Below are 13,253 nucleotides of genomic sequence, written 5' to 3'. Positions count from 1 at the left end.
AAGTAAAAATAGGAGCAAGGTCTCCTCCTTCTCTCCAAATCTATGCCTCTCAGGCACGCCTTTCCCTTGCAGCCCTGTTCACAGATGGGTGTGGGTTGACAACCAGTTATGCTGTCACAGAAAGGACAGGCCACACACTATTCTCAGTTGAGGAATATCACAATTGCAGCCTTTCATCCTCTAGTCAGCTTAGTTCACAGTGATAAACACCTAAATATTTCTCTACCAAAATAGCTGATGGCTTGAGTAGAAAAATGCCAAAGGGTTTATCCCAGCTATTATATCTCTTCTTCCATTCTCCATGACCTTCAGACTGCCTTGGGTATCTGAAGAGGGCGCTTTGCAACGGGGTCCCTTGTCTTTAGAAGAAACCATACTGGCAGCAGGGCCCCTCCTTCCCACATAGGAGGTATTCTTCAGGCTCTGCCCCGAGGCAGTCAATTCTTACTCTGTCCCATCTCCTTCCTCCCTGATCTGAGACCTAGAGCTTGCTCTCTCTCCTCCTGTACCTTCCTTCTTCCTTTGGCTATGTCCAATTCTGTCTGTATTACTTCTAGAGATACCATATTAGAATATATGGGCTCTCCGAACTTTCTCCTTTTTTATTTCCTCTAAAGAGATATTTTTCATCCTGTCCCCCACCCTCCTTCTGGGTGACTCTCCTACCTCAGGCATCACCTTTCCACGCCCAACCTGGTGACATGGTATCTTTCCATTTGTTTAAGGCCAGACTCCTTTTTTTTTTTTTTTATGGTTACACATCTGCCTTCTTTTTGTGAGCAGCAGGCAGGACACTTCCAGCAATAGTACAAAAATTACTTTACAGGGATTCTGTGAAGCTGACAGGAACTCTTGGGAGCTCATACGTAGATGCTAACCCAAATCAGCAGGAAGAGGACCCCACAACCATGAAGAGCGAGGCCACCAAGGAGATGAGGAGCTCTTTGCCGATGTCCCAAGTGTACTAGTACTTGGTGGAGGTGACCTCATAAATGAAGAACCAGGTGGTGAAGAACATGCCAATGGCCAACAGTACCACGGTCAGATGGGGGAAGGCAGCTGGGTTCAGTGGGCTGGTGTATCTGCTCATGGCCTCGAGCTCCATTTTGCCAAGCACAGGGTAATCTGCTGCTCTGCCCCAAGCTACTCTTTTTTTTGTTTTTTAAATATATTTTTATTGATTTCAGAGAGGAAGGGAGAGGGAGAGAGAGACAGAAACATCAATGATGAGAGAGAATCATTGATCAGCTGCCTCCTGCATGCCCCACACTGGGGATGGAGCCCACAACCCAGGCATGTGCCCTGAATGGGAATTGAACCATGACCTTCAACTACTGAGCCACGCTGGCCAGGCCCCCAGACTACTCTTAACAAGACATGGTCCCTACCCTCATGGAACTTGCATTCAAATGCATAAAATAAAACTAAAAAGAGATAACAGATGTGAAAGCACCCTGAAACTTTTAAGGTGGTGAACTGGGTAAACTAGTGTTCCCTCAAAATTCTTTTTTACCTGGAACCTCAGAAAGTTACCTTAGTTGGAAATGGGGTCTTTGCAGATGTTAGTTTAAGATGAGGTACTACTACTGGATTAAGGTGGATCTTAAATCCAAAGATTAGTGTCCTTATAAGAAGTCCATGTGGCCCTGGCTGGATTGGCTCAGCTAGAGCGGCGTTGGCCCAAGGACTGAAGGGTCCCAGGTTCAATTCCGGACAAGGGCACATACCTCAGTTGCAGGAGGCAACCAGTTGATGTGTCTCTCTCACATAGATGTTTCTCTCTCCCTGTCTCTCCCCTTCCCTTTCACTCACTCTAAAAATCAATGGGAAAATATCCATTGAGGAATAACTACAACAACAAAGAAGTCCATGTGAAGACACAGAGGGACACAGGGAGAATGCATGGGACAAAGGAAGCTGAGAGTGGAGTGATGGGCCTACAAGCCGAGGCATGCCAGATTGCCGGGAACCCCAGAAGCTAGGAGAGATGGAAAGAATTCTCTCAGAGTCTCCAGCGGAAACCCACCTTGATTTTGGAATTCTAGCCTCTTCAACTGTGAGAGAATACATTTCTGTTGTTTGAAACTAAAGAGTTTGGGGAAATTTGTTAATATAGCCATAGAGAACTAATATGAGGAGGGGAAGCTGACAGATATTAAGGACTGAAATAGAAAAGAAGAAAAAGATCAGGTATGTGCGTTCAGATTGATTTGGTAGAGGGGGTGGAGGGAGGGGGAGAAGAATTAGGACCAGGAGCTAGGGAAATAGCCATTATTTTTATTAACAAACACATATATGTATGGATTATTAGGCCCCATGCTTTTTCCTAAGTCCTTTACGAAAATTAACTTGTCCAATCCTCATAGTAACTCTAAAAGGTAGAGACCACTATTATTCCCATTTCAGAGCTGCGGAAGCAGAGGCACAGGGAGGTTCGATGACTTGCCCAGGAGTTCACACAGCTAGAGAGTGGCAGTGCTAGGGTTCAAACTCAAGCCCTAAAATCTAAAGTCCTAAATACCACATGGTGCAGCCCCACTTATTCAAACATTTAAAAATCATTAACTCCTACTCTCTTATTTTTTCCTTTATAAATGCAAGAAAAAAAATCAGACTTTCTTTCACTTGCCTGGGCTGCCGCAGGAGGAGGCCCTGCCTGGCCTGGCCTAGCATGCGATGACCCACCAGAGGACAGACCCAGCACTGTTGACCGCAGGGCCCCTGTCTGAGTAGATTTCCTGGTTAGAGATCTAGGCTGGGTAAGCTTTCCTGCCCTCGTAATGGAGCTGGCAAAGGGTGCCCACTGTACCTGGCAGAGAAGGCGCATACAGATGAGGCACAAAGGCCCAGCCTTACCCTCCTAACTGCTGCTGGTGGATTGCACAAGGAGCCAGTGTGGTTTCTGGCTGGAGTGACAGCTGGTCAGCAGCCATCTTATCAGAACATAAAAGAGGCCAACTTGTGGGAGGTCCAACTGGCAAAAGCAGCATTGCAAAAGCAAAATTTTTCTTAAAGAATAGAATCTCATTGACATATTGCCCCCCTCAGCTGCATCATAAATCCTGGCTTCCACACAAAACAAATCTAGTAATTTCAGGCCTACGAGAGCATTTTTCCACTTTGATTCTCCATTACTTAACTTCAGTCGTTATCCCAGCCAAACTTTGAGTTCAAAGACAGTCCTGCCCGGTAATTGCTTTCTCGAACTTGGAAGCTAAGAGGAAGGTTTACCCTTATCCTAGAAATCAGCTTCTTGCCTGACCTGGAACATCTCCATCTGGGGGAATCCCCTTCCCTTCATGCATCTAGGGACTGCTGCTCTCTTCTGACTCCCATCAGTTTAAGGTGGGATTGATTTCTTATAATTTATGCCCTGCCTGCTTCTAAAACGGATGGGGGAAGCTTTGTAGACCATTTGCTCCCTGCGGCTGTGTTAGTTGGCCCTGGCTGAGTCCTCTTTCAAGGCTCAGGCAGGTGTGTTGGTCCTGGTTCCATTTGAGACTGCTTCCACTCCCTCCACCTTTTTAAAGACTTTACTTTTTAAGCTGTTTTAGGTTCACAACAGAAACTTCAGGGAAGGTTCCGAGGTTTTCCATATACCCTCTTTCCCCACATATGCATAACCCCCATCCACCATTATCAACATCCCCCACTGGAGTGGTACATCGGTTACAAATGATGAACTTACATCAACATGAAACAATTACCCAAAGTCCATAACTTACACGAGGGTTAACTCTTGGTGTTATACATTCTATGGGTCAGCACAAATGCATAATGGCATGTATCCATCATGATGTATCATACAGAGTAGTTTCACTACCTGAAGTCCTCTGTGCTCCATCTATTCATCCTTCCCTCCCTTCTAAACCCTGACAACCACTGATCCTTTTACTATCTCCATAGTTTTGCCTTTTCCAGAATGTCATATAGTTGGAATCACTCAGTCTGTAGCCTTTTCAGATTGGCTGCTTTCACTTAGTAATATGCATGTTAAGGCTCCTTCGGGTCTTTTCATGGCTTGATAGTTCATTTCTTTTTAGCACCGAATAATATTCCATTGTCTGGATCTACCACAATTTATTGCTCCATTAACCTACACAAGGACATCTTGATTGCTTCCAAATTTTGGCAATTATAAAGCTGCCTTAAACGTCTGTGTGCAGGTTTTTGTATGGGTAAATACCAAGAAGGGCAATTACTGGCTCCTATGATAAGAGTACGTTTAGTTTTCTAAGAAACTACACACTGTCTCCTAAAGTGGCTCGCCGTACCATTTTGCTTTCCCACCAGCAGTGGATGAGAGTTCCTCTTGCTTCACATCTTCACTAGCATTTGCTTTGTCAGTGTCCCCGATGTGGGCCATTCTAATAGGGGTCATATGGTATCTCGTGGTTTTAATTTGCATTACCCTGATAACAGATAATGTGGAATATCAAATTGTTTCCCTTTGTAGGGAAAAAAATCAATTTTTATGTTGTTTTTATGACTACCCCAAAAGCATCTAGCAGAGTGTTCTGCACAGACAGGATGTTCAGAAAATGTTTCAGCGGAAGGACAGCTGATCAGGAGTTGGGCAGTCTGGACTGCAGGGAGGTAAGATCCCTAGCCTAGTTCTCAAGGTTACTATGGTAATTATAGGAATAAGGTGAGTGAAAGTGCTTTGAATAAAGTGTAAATTGCTCATACAGCTCTGGTTTCTTATAAAGCAAAGTTATTTCATTTTCTATGTTTTTCTGAAAAAGATAAAGATGTGAATGTCTATAGCAACTTTATTCATAATCACCAAGGACTGGGAACAAATGTCCTTTAACTGGTATATGGACAAAACTATGGTACCGCCATTCACTGGAATTCTGCTCAGCAATGAAAAAGAATAAACTGATAAATGCAACAACACTGATGAATCTCAAAAGCAATATGTTAAGTGAAAGAAGCCAGATGGAAAAGTCTACATACTACATGACTCCATTTACATGACATTTTGGAAAAGGCAAAACTATAGGAGCAGAAAACTCATTAGTGGTCACCAGGAGGTGGGGTCGGGGGGGGGGGGGGGGGGGGGATGAATGACAAAAAGGTCATGAGGACTTTTCTTGTTCTTGATTGTGGAGGGGGGTTACCTGACTATATGTGTTCATCCAATTTTATCAAACTGTCTGAGTTTCTTCTCAAACTGGAGAGATGCTGGAAAGCAGGATCCAATTGCTTCTAACCCACCGGGGAAAGAGTCTGTGGGGAGACCTTGCTGTGGACGAGGGACCCTTCACAGCCATTTGCATCATTGACCATAGCCGGTTTTGACACTAAGCACTTGGCTCAAAGTCTGTGAAATTAGCAGGATCTGGTTGCTTAGACATCTCAACCGTCACAACTTTATTGAGGAGAATGGCTACCAGCTGTCACCTCTGCCTCCGCCTCTGTGCTCGGCGATTCAGACGTCATGGCCACAGCAAATCAAGCCGTGATCCTGCTATGGCTCCTCGTGTTGGGGTTTGAACTACCAGCCAAAGGGCTGTCACTCAGCTCTTATGCTGCCAATCACCCGTCACTGTGGGTTAAATGTGATAGGCACACCGAAATCTTCCAACTCTTCAGACATCTGAGAGGCGACTTGCTTTCCACACGAGCAGGCAGAAAATCTGGGTGATGTTTAGCTCCTGGATTTTAGAAGTTCTGACTTCGTGGAAAGGGTGAGGAGGGGATTTGCTTTTCTACAGGACAAGTTGCATAAGGGCCTCTAACAAGTGAGTGAAAAATGTGATGTCAGCAGCGTACCGCCTAAGTCTTAATAATTTTGTAGTCATTGAAAAATGTATCTGCACAAATGACTCAAGTTCTCAGCACAATGGAACACAGCACAGCTCTTTCCAAAAAACAAAACAAAACTACCCGAAACCTTTCACATGCCATTATTGCATTTGAATTTTTCCCTGTCAAATAAGCATAAATTAAGATTTGGAAACTTCTTTTTTATGAGGATTTTATTGCAACTGCATTTGAGACTTGGCAGGTACAATTTTTTTTCTCTGAAAATGAGAGAAATAGTTTCATCTTTTTGAAGTTATAACATTATTATGCTCATCCTACAAGATTGACTTCTTTTTTCCCAGTGAAGTATATATTTAGAAAGGGAATGCAGAAAAGGAACTAGCATTTAGTTAATATCTGCCCTGTGTGGGTACTGTGCAGGAGGCTTTGCATATCTCTTCTGCTATCATCTTCAAAATTAGTCCTGAGAATTAGGCCTTAATGAGTCTCATTTTATAGTTGAGGAAACAGGCTTAGAAGTAATTTTCCCTAAACCAGATAAATGGTGGCATAGCCAGGATTTAAAGTCAATTGTTTTGACTGCAAAGTCCATGCTTAGGATGATATGTAAAACTCTTCCCAATGCTTTGACTGGTACCCTATGTCCATGTGCCATATTCCAGATGGAAGCCAATAAAAGAGCACGGTTGACTGAAAAAGCATTGGGTGAAGACTCAGCTGAAGACTCTGATAACAATTCTTAAACTCACTCAACACATAAGGGGAAACAAGTTATTTAAACTTCTGTTTCATCTCTTAAAGCAGAAAACAAAATCTGTCTTTCTATACACAGGAGACTTTTAAGGTGGGGGGGGGGGAATCTGATCATCTTGCCAGAGCACAGTTAATTTTTTCTGTAAATGTTTCTTTATTATGTGGATAGGTAACTAATAAAGGTCATAAAAATGTGCACATTTTATGATTTGATATTTAAAAAAAACTTGAAAAGTAGAGGCCACTTGAGTATGTTGTTGACCATAATAATGTTGCCCCACTCAATGTTGGTAAAGGTACCATTTCACACACCACCTCTTTGCAGCCAGGTTTGGAGCTCCACATGAGGTCTATAATGGAGAAATTTATTCCAAATTGAAGAGTCTCTGGAATTTGAATCTAAGTCCTGGGGGTGCCAGCGCCTTAAGCACATTTCCATGCCGTGTCAGTATGACAGGCATCCGCAGACCTCAAGTCCACGATGGCTTTTCAGCTTCCTCTCTGTGCACCAGATAAACAGTACCCTGCCCTCCGGGAGTTTCCTTCTAACAGGGGCAATAATTTGATTTCACAGCAAAAGACATTCCTCTGCCTTCCAAGTCATTTCATGGCAAGAATTCTATTTTGTGTGTCCCACTGAGGTTGGGCAGAGTCCATTTCTTGACAGAACCTTGAAACCACAGGCCAGGCCTTTGCTCAGCTATAAGCCACTTCCTCTAAGCCATGCTTAGGGTCTCTCTGTAGGTGCTAATCCCATTTACAGACAAGGCATGTTTTCTTGAAGTACTTGTTCCAAGTTCCAAACATTTTCCTCCTCCAATCAGCCACAGCTCTTTAGCGTTAGAGAAACCCAGGCAGTGTGAGTGGATGAGCAGGACCCCTTGCATAAGCCTGAAGGAAACCCTGTTTTCTGTTAAACAAAAGTTTAGGAGACAGTGGAGCTAGTTTGCAGTTTACAACTCATCCCAAGCCCAGGGCACCAGCTAATTCATTTCCCTGGCTCTTTCTTCCTTCTTGCATGGATATGGCCTACCACGCCAGTAAAGGGCAGGCAGCTGACTTCTGCCTGATGACCAGGAAAAGTTTGGAACCCGTCTTCTCTCGCATTTTGAGAAATTAAGCTTTTGCATGAAATGATGAGGACTCTTTCTAAAACAGAGAAATGAAATGAGTGGAGAAACAGTGAGATAAAGGCAGAATGACAAATAGAGACTCAGAAAGAAGTGATAGAGGGCATGACAGAGGGCCTGCTTGTTTTTCTTCTGTTTGTTCATTGTGGACCTTTTCCCTCATGGTACATTCGCTTGACCTCCCTCTACTGTTTGGTCTGTGATCAACGATCTGCTTATGCACAGCTTCGTCAGAATGAAAAGAATCTACCATGATCATTGAGAAGCATGGGTCACTTCAATGCATATCCTCAGCTATATTTTATAATGATTTTGACTCTTCATTTTGCACTGGCATTTTAGAGACTCTCTTCCAATGAGTGTTGACATAATCTAGAGTGTCTGATTTATACAAACAGTACCCCTTTGAGGGAACGCATGTTTTATAGCCGTCTGTATTGGAGATGGAAAATTTAAAGTTTCAGATTAAGTCCCATTGTTCACCATGGTAGCCCCAGCATAAAGTAGGTGCTTAACAAATAGTAGCTGAATAAGAAAATGAAAGAAATTAATTTTCTAATTTAAAATATAGTTGCCCTGCATACCTCGGGATATTCCTGCAAATGTAGTCCTGGGAAATTGCTGCAACCACCTAGCTAGTCATTGCCCAGCCCCCAACGTGCTAAAGGCACCGGCCTTTAAAGCTAGAAAAGGCTAGAAGGAGGCCTTGCACTGAAAGAGGTTTAAAAGTTCAGGCAGTTTTAAACACTAAAAACCTCATTCTCTCGTCCTGCAGGGCCAGGCTTCTAAAAGAAGTTAAATAGCCTCTAAGTTGCCATCAGAAATTGTGCCCAGGGTGCTGGAGCTTGTCTGGACCCGACGCTTGCTTTCTCCCTGGGAACCAGCATTTAAAGCAACTCCTATGGCTGGCGTCACATGAAGCGCCCAGTGGTTCCAGCTGCAGCCAGTTTAAAATGCCTGTTCACAGGCTCCTGGAAGGCGCCCTCAGCCTTGGCAGAGTCATAGCTGACACTCTGAAAAGCACTTTCCCCTGAAGGGCATCAGAAAGAGAATGGCCATCGTTTTTTATAGCGCTATTGTTATCTTCTGAGAACATCTGTGTTGTTGAAAAGGCCAAGTTGGAGAGTAAGTAGAAGTTGATCAGAGGACAGAGAGGAAGAGAAAACAACAGTGTCCACAGCACTGAAGCAATCAATGAACATGTACTGTAAACCAATGGGCTCTTCCTGCTCCTGGGGTGCTGGTGGTTGGGGTGGGGGGAGGGAGGAAGAACGAAGGAAGAGCCTGCTCCTCCCTCCTCTGAGCAGACACTCTTTGAAATTCTGTTCCCAGCCCCTAGGGCTCCACTGTCACCTCCTCCAGGCATTTCCTCTGAGAGGGGCAGGCCCACCACTTTGCCCTCATTTAAAAAATGAATCTGGAACTAGAAAGGCAGTTTTAAAGCCAGTACTTTGGAAAAGTTAAAGAATGAGACATTGTAGCTCTTTTAAAAATTCCCCACAGGTTGTTTGTTTTGATAGTATTTACTGAGGAATGGATGCATTTTTTCTTGAATAAATCTAGTTATATACACTTTCTGAAACTTGAGTTCATTTTTAAAAGTAGATTAGTAATGGAATAATATAGCTGTTAATTCTTACTTAGACTATTGTACACTAATATGTACAATCTTATTTTTCTGATTTAAAAGTGTATACTTTTAATTCTTCGGTGTTTAAAGGAAAACGTTTTTCCTATGACAAAAGCCTGTTATCACCATTAACCAAAAATAAAAATACAATATGCCACTTCTCACCAAGATGGCATCCAAAGTTGCTACCCCCCTGGGACCTCTCCCCTCCCCTCTGTGTCCCCCACCCTCGTAAGGAGACTGATAAACTATACTTTGGCTTGGGATCCTCAGCTCTCCCTCCCCGAGACCCCCAGCTCTCATAAAGGCCCTCTGTTGCAGCGCAGTGCTATACACATAGGAAATGTATGTGCCTGTGCCTAGGGTATGTTTTCCACTTGCTTTCTCTTCCAGCATTTGATCACTGGCTGGTGAACTGTTTGGGCCTGCAGAGATCTCTAGACCACCGGCTCTTGTATTTGTAAGGCATCTGTTTATTTTGAAAATGTAAATGCGGCCTACCTCAAAGACTGACAGGCAAGAAGTGACCCACTGAGCAAGGGGAGAGGTTGCCAATCTGGAGCCCAGTCCCTCCCTCTATCACACCGAGATCACTGGCTGTCAGAACCACTTCAGCAAGCTCCAGGAATCTGAGCAAAGGGCCCACGGTTAATAAATCATTCAAGTCCTTAAGGAAGCAATTGATTCCCTCTTCTATAGTTCTATTGAAAGCCAATAGAAAACACACACACACACACACACACACACACACACACACACAGGCCAGGCAGATCACTTCTCACCTAATTTAAAGTGATAATGAGGTCGTTTACAAAAGAACTCTGAGTCTTTGAAATAGTGGCTCCTACACCAAGGGCTGCCTGGAGGAGGGCCCCATCACAGGGACGCTGGCCGCTACAGTGGCAGCCGGGTCCTGGGGATGGATTCCCCAGAAAGCCCAAGAAGGTTAATGCCTGACTTTGATCTCTGTCAGGCATACCAGCAAGAATTAATTTACATTTCAGATGAAAAAGGTTGACAGCATGAAAAGGCATCTTGTTTCTGGTATGTGAATGTGCCGTAATAGATCGGGAATTCTGAAAGGAAGTTCTGAGGAAGCTAAAGGGATAAGCCGTGCGGCTGCTTTTATTGGGAAGGAGATGAAAGGAAAACAAATTTCAATATGCTCTGTAGTAACATGTAGGCCAAATGCTTCCTAAATTTCAAGGGCTGCTTTTAAAAGTACATAACATATCTTAGCAACGCCATTAACAAAGACTATGTGCCAGAACTTGAAATACAAACAAGCGCGTTCCACAGAATCAAAATTTCAAATAAAATGGTTTGTTGAAAAAATAATAAATTTGAGAATAACCTTAGAACACACCAGAAAAAGGTGTACTATGACAACATCCCCAGCCACTTCCTGCAGGCTTCAAAAGAAAGCGAATCTGCCCGGCCAGCGTGGCTCAGTGGTTGAGTGTTGACCTATGAACCAGGAGGTCATGGTTCAATTCCTGGTCAGGGCACATGCTTAGGTTGCAGCTTGATCCACAGTGTAGGGCATGCAGGAGGCAGCTGATCAATGATTCTTATCATTGATGTTACTCTCTCTCCCATCCTCTTTGAAATCAATTATATATACATACTAGAGGCCTGGTGCACGAAATTTGTGCACTTGGGGGGGTCCCTAAGCCCGGCCTGCACCCTCTCACAGTCTGGGAGCCCTTGGGGGATGTCCAACGGGGAGTGGGCCTAAGCCGTTGGACATCTTTAGTGCTGCCACAGAGGCAGGAAAGGTTCCCACCACCACTGCTGCACTCACCAGCCATGAGCCTGGCTTCTGGCTGAGCAGTGCTCCCCCTGTGGGAGTGCACTGACCACCTGTGTTGAGCATCTGACCCCTGGTGGTCAGTGTGCATAGCAACCAGTCGTTCTGCAGTTTGGTCAATTTGCATATCGGCCTTTTATTATATACTAGAGGCCCAGTGCACAAAATTTGTGCACTGGCGGGGGAGTGGGGGGGTGTCCCAAAGCCTGGCCTGAGCCCTCTTGTAGTCCGGGACCCCTTGAGAAATGTCTGCTTGCCGGTTTTCTTCTGACTACTTTTAAGATGTTCTCTGCCTTTTTTTTTTTTTTTTTTTTTTTGTAGTTTCTCTGTAATGCACCTAGGTATTAATTTTCTTTCTCCTCACAGTCCTCACAGTCCAGGACCTGTCAGGGGATGTCTGCCTGCTCACAGTCTGGTACTCCTTGGGGAATGTCTGCCTGCCAGCTTAGGATCAGGCCTAAGCCAGCAGTTGGACATCCCTCTCACAATCTGAGATCCCTCGCTCCTTACCACCCACCTGCTGGCTTCTTACTGCTCGGGTTGCTGCTCCTTAGTGGCAGGCTCCTTACTGCTTGGCTCGCTGCTCCTTAGCGCTGCTGCAGAGGTGGGAGAGGCTCCTGCCACTGCTGCTGTGCTTGCCAGCTGTGAGCCCAACTTCTGGCTGAGCAGCATTCCCGCTGTGGGAGTGCACTGATCACCAGGGGCAGCTCCTGCGTTGAGCGTCTGCCCCTGGTGGTCAGTGCACATCATAGCAACCAGTTGTTCTGGTCATTCCACCCTAACGGTCACTTAAGCTTTTATTATATAGATGATGAAGATAACTGCTTTTGCCATGTCAGGGGCCTGTTCTACTTGGAAATGTCCTTGTTGCAGGAAGAGGAGCTTGTAATGAGAGGATTATGTTTGGGAAGAAAAGAACATGCTGCAAAGTAGAGCAGTTGGAATAATTGTTTCTCCTTTTAGATAAACACAACTGTGCTTCAAATCTGAAGATAAGGAAAACATTCTCAAGTAAAAATAAACTGCCCGTAAAATAGCAAATGTCGTTACTCTGCCCATGAATCTTTTCTGCTAATACAACACCAGCACCTCAATTCCTGTTCATGGTGTTGGCTGAAAGGCAAAGAGACACTGGCTGCCACACTCTACTTCCAAGAAGAAGAGGTGAGATTACTGTCATCCCTGAATCTCCGTGCCTGTCTGAGCCCTTGCAGGCTACATTCATGAAAAATCCCGAAGCCACTTGATAAGTGGGAACACTGGCTGCCAGGTTAAGGAAGGGGGATGTTTGCAAAACCTAAAAAAAAAAAAAAAAGGAAAGGAAAGAAAGGAAGGAAGGAAGCCCCTTAAAGAAATGTGTTCTCTCTGATTCCACAAAACAAAATTATCCTTCCATGGTACCCCTCCTGCAGGTGCTGCACTGGAGTAATGTAATCATGACTGTGCTGATACCACGGTGACAGAGACTTGACTTTGTATGCAGTGTTCACTTGGCAATAACAGAATGCAAATAGGTGTGGTAGGCAGTTAGCAGACGTGAGCAAAGCAAAGGCAATGGGCCAGGTACAGAAGGTCACCAGGGTGGTAAGCCCTGGGTGGGTGTCGAAGGGGCAAAACTGAGAAAACAAGGACCTAACCCCCAGGATGACCTTTCCTCCTTAGCATATGGCTGGTCATGCAGTTTAGACCCCTTGACCTTTCATATCGCTGGTCATGTGGTTTGGATCCTCTCTTGACTTTTCCTCCCTTGGCATATTGCTAGTCATGAGATAGACCCCCTTGGAGGAGGAACAAGGGGCTGAAGAGTAGCCTCATGTGACTTCCAAGCAGGCCCTTGCACACATAAGAATTAGAAAGTCTTTTCTATCAAAATTATAGTTTAGACACTAGAGGCCCAGTGCACGAAATTCATGCATGGAGGAGAGGGTCCCCTCAGCCCAGCTTGCACCCTCTCCAATCCAGGACCCCTTGGAGGATGTCCGACTGCCGGTTTAGGCTCAATCCTCAGGATCAGGCCTAAACCGGCAGTCGGACATCCCTCTCACAATCCGGGACTGCTGGCTCCTAACTGCTCACCTGCCTGCCTGCCTGATCACCCCTAACTGCCCCCCCTGCCAGCCTGATCACCTCTAACCGCCTCTGTCTGCCGGCCTGATTG

The 13,253-nt window shown here is 44.9% G+C and overlaps 1 protein-coding gene and 1 pseudogene across 1 annotated transcript in view; both read right to left on the bottom strand.

Annotated features, from left to right (window-relative positions):
- MYO3B (myosin IIIB) overlaps positions 1 to 13,253 on the bottom strand; it is a 443,210-nt gene that overhangs the window by 184,394 nt on the left and 245,563 nt on the right. The window lies entirely within an intron of this gene.
- Positions 861 to 1,128, bottom strand: LOC102254221 (annotated as a pseudogene).

This window comes from Myotis brandtii, unplaced genomic scaffold (assembly GCF_000412655.1).
Source record: "Myotis brandtii unplaced genomic scaffold, ASM41265v1 scaffold112, whole genome shotgun sequence".
In the NCBI taxonomy this organism is placed as follows: domain Eukaryota; kingdom Metazoa; phylum Chordata; class Mammalia; order Chiroptera; family Vespertilionidae; genus Myotis; species Myotis brandtii.
The sequence above is the reverse complement of the archived record's forward strand: the minus strand, read 5'-3'. Positions and strand labels throughout refer to the sequence as shown.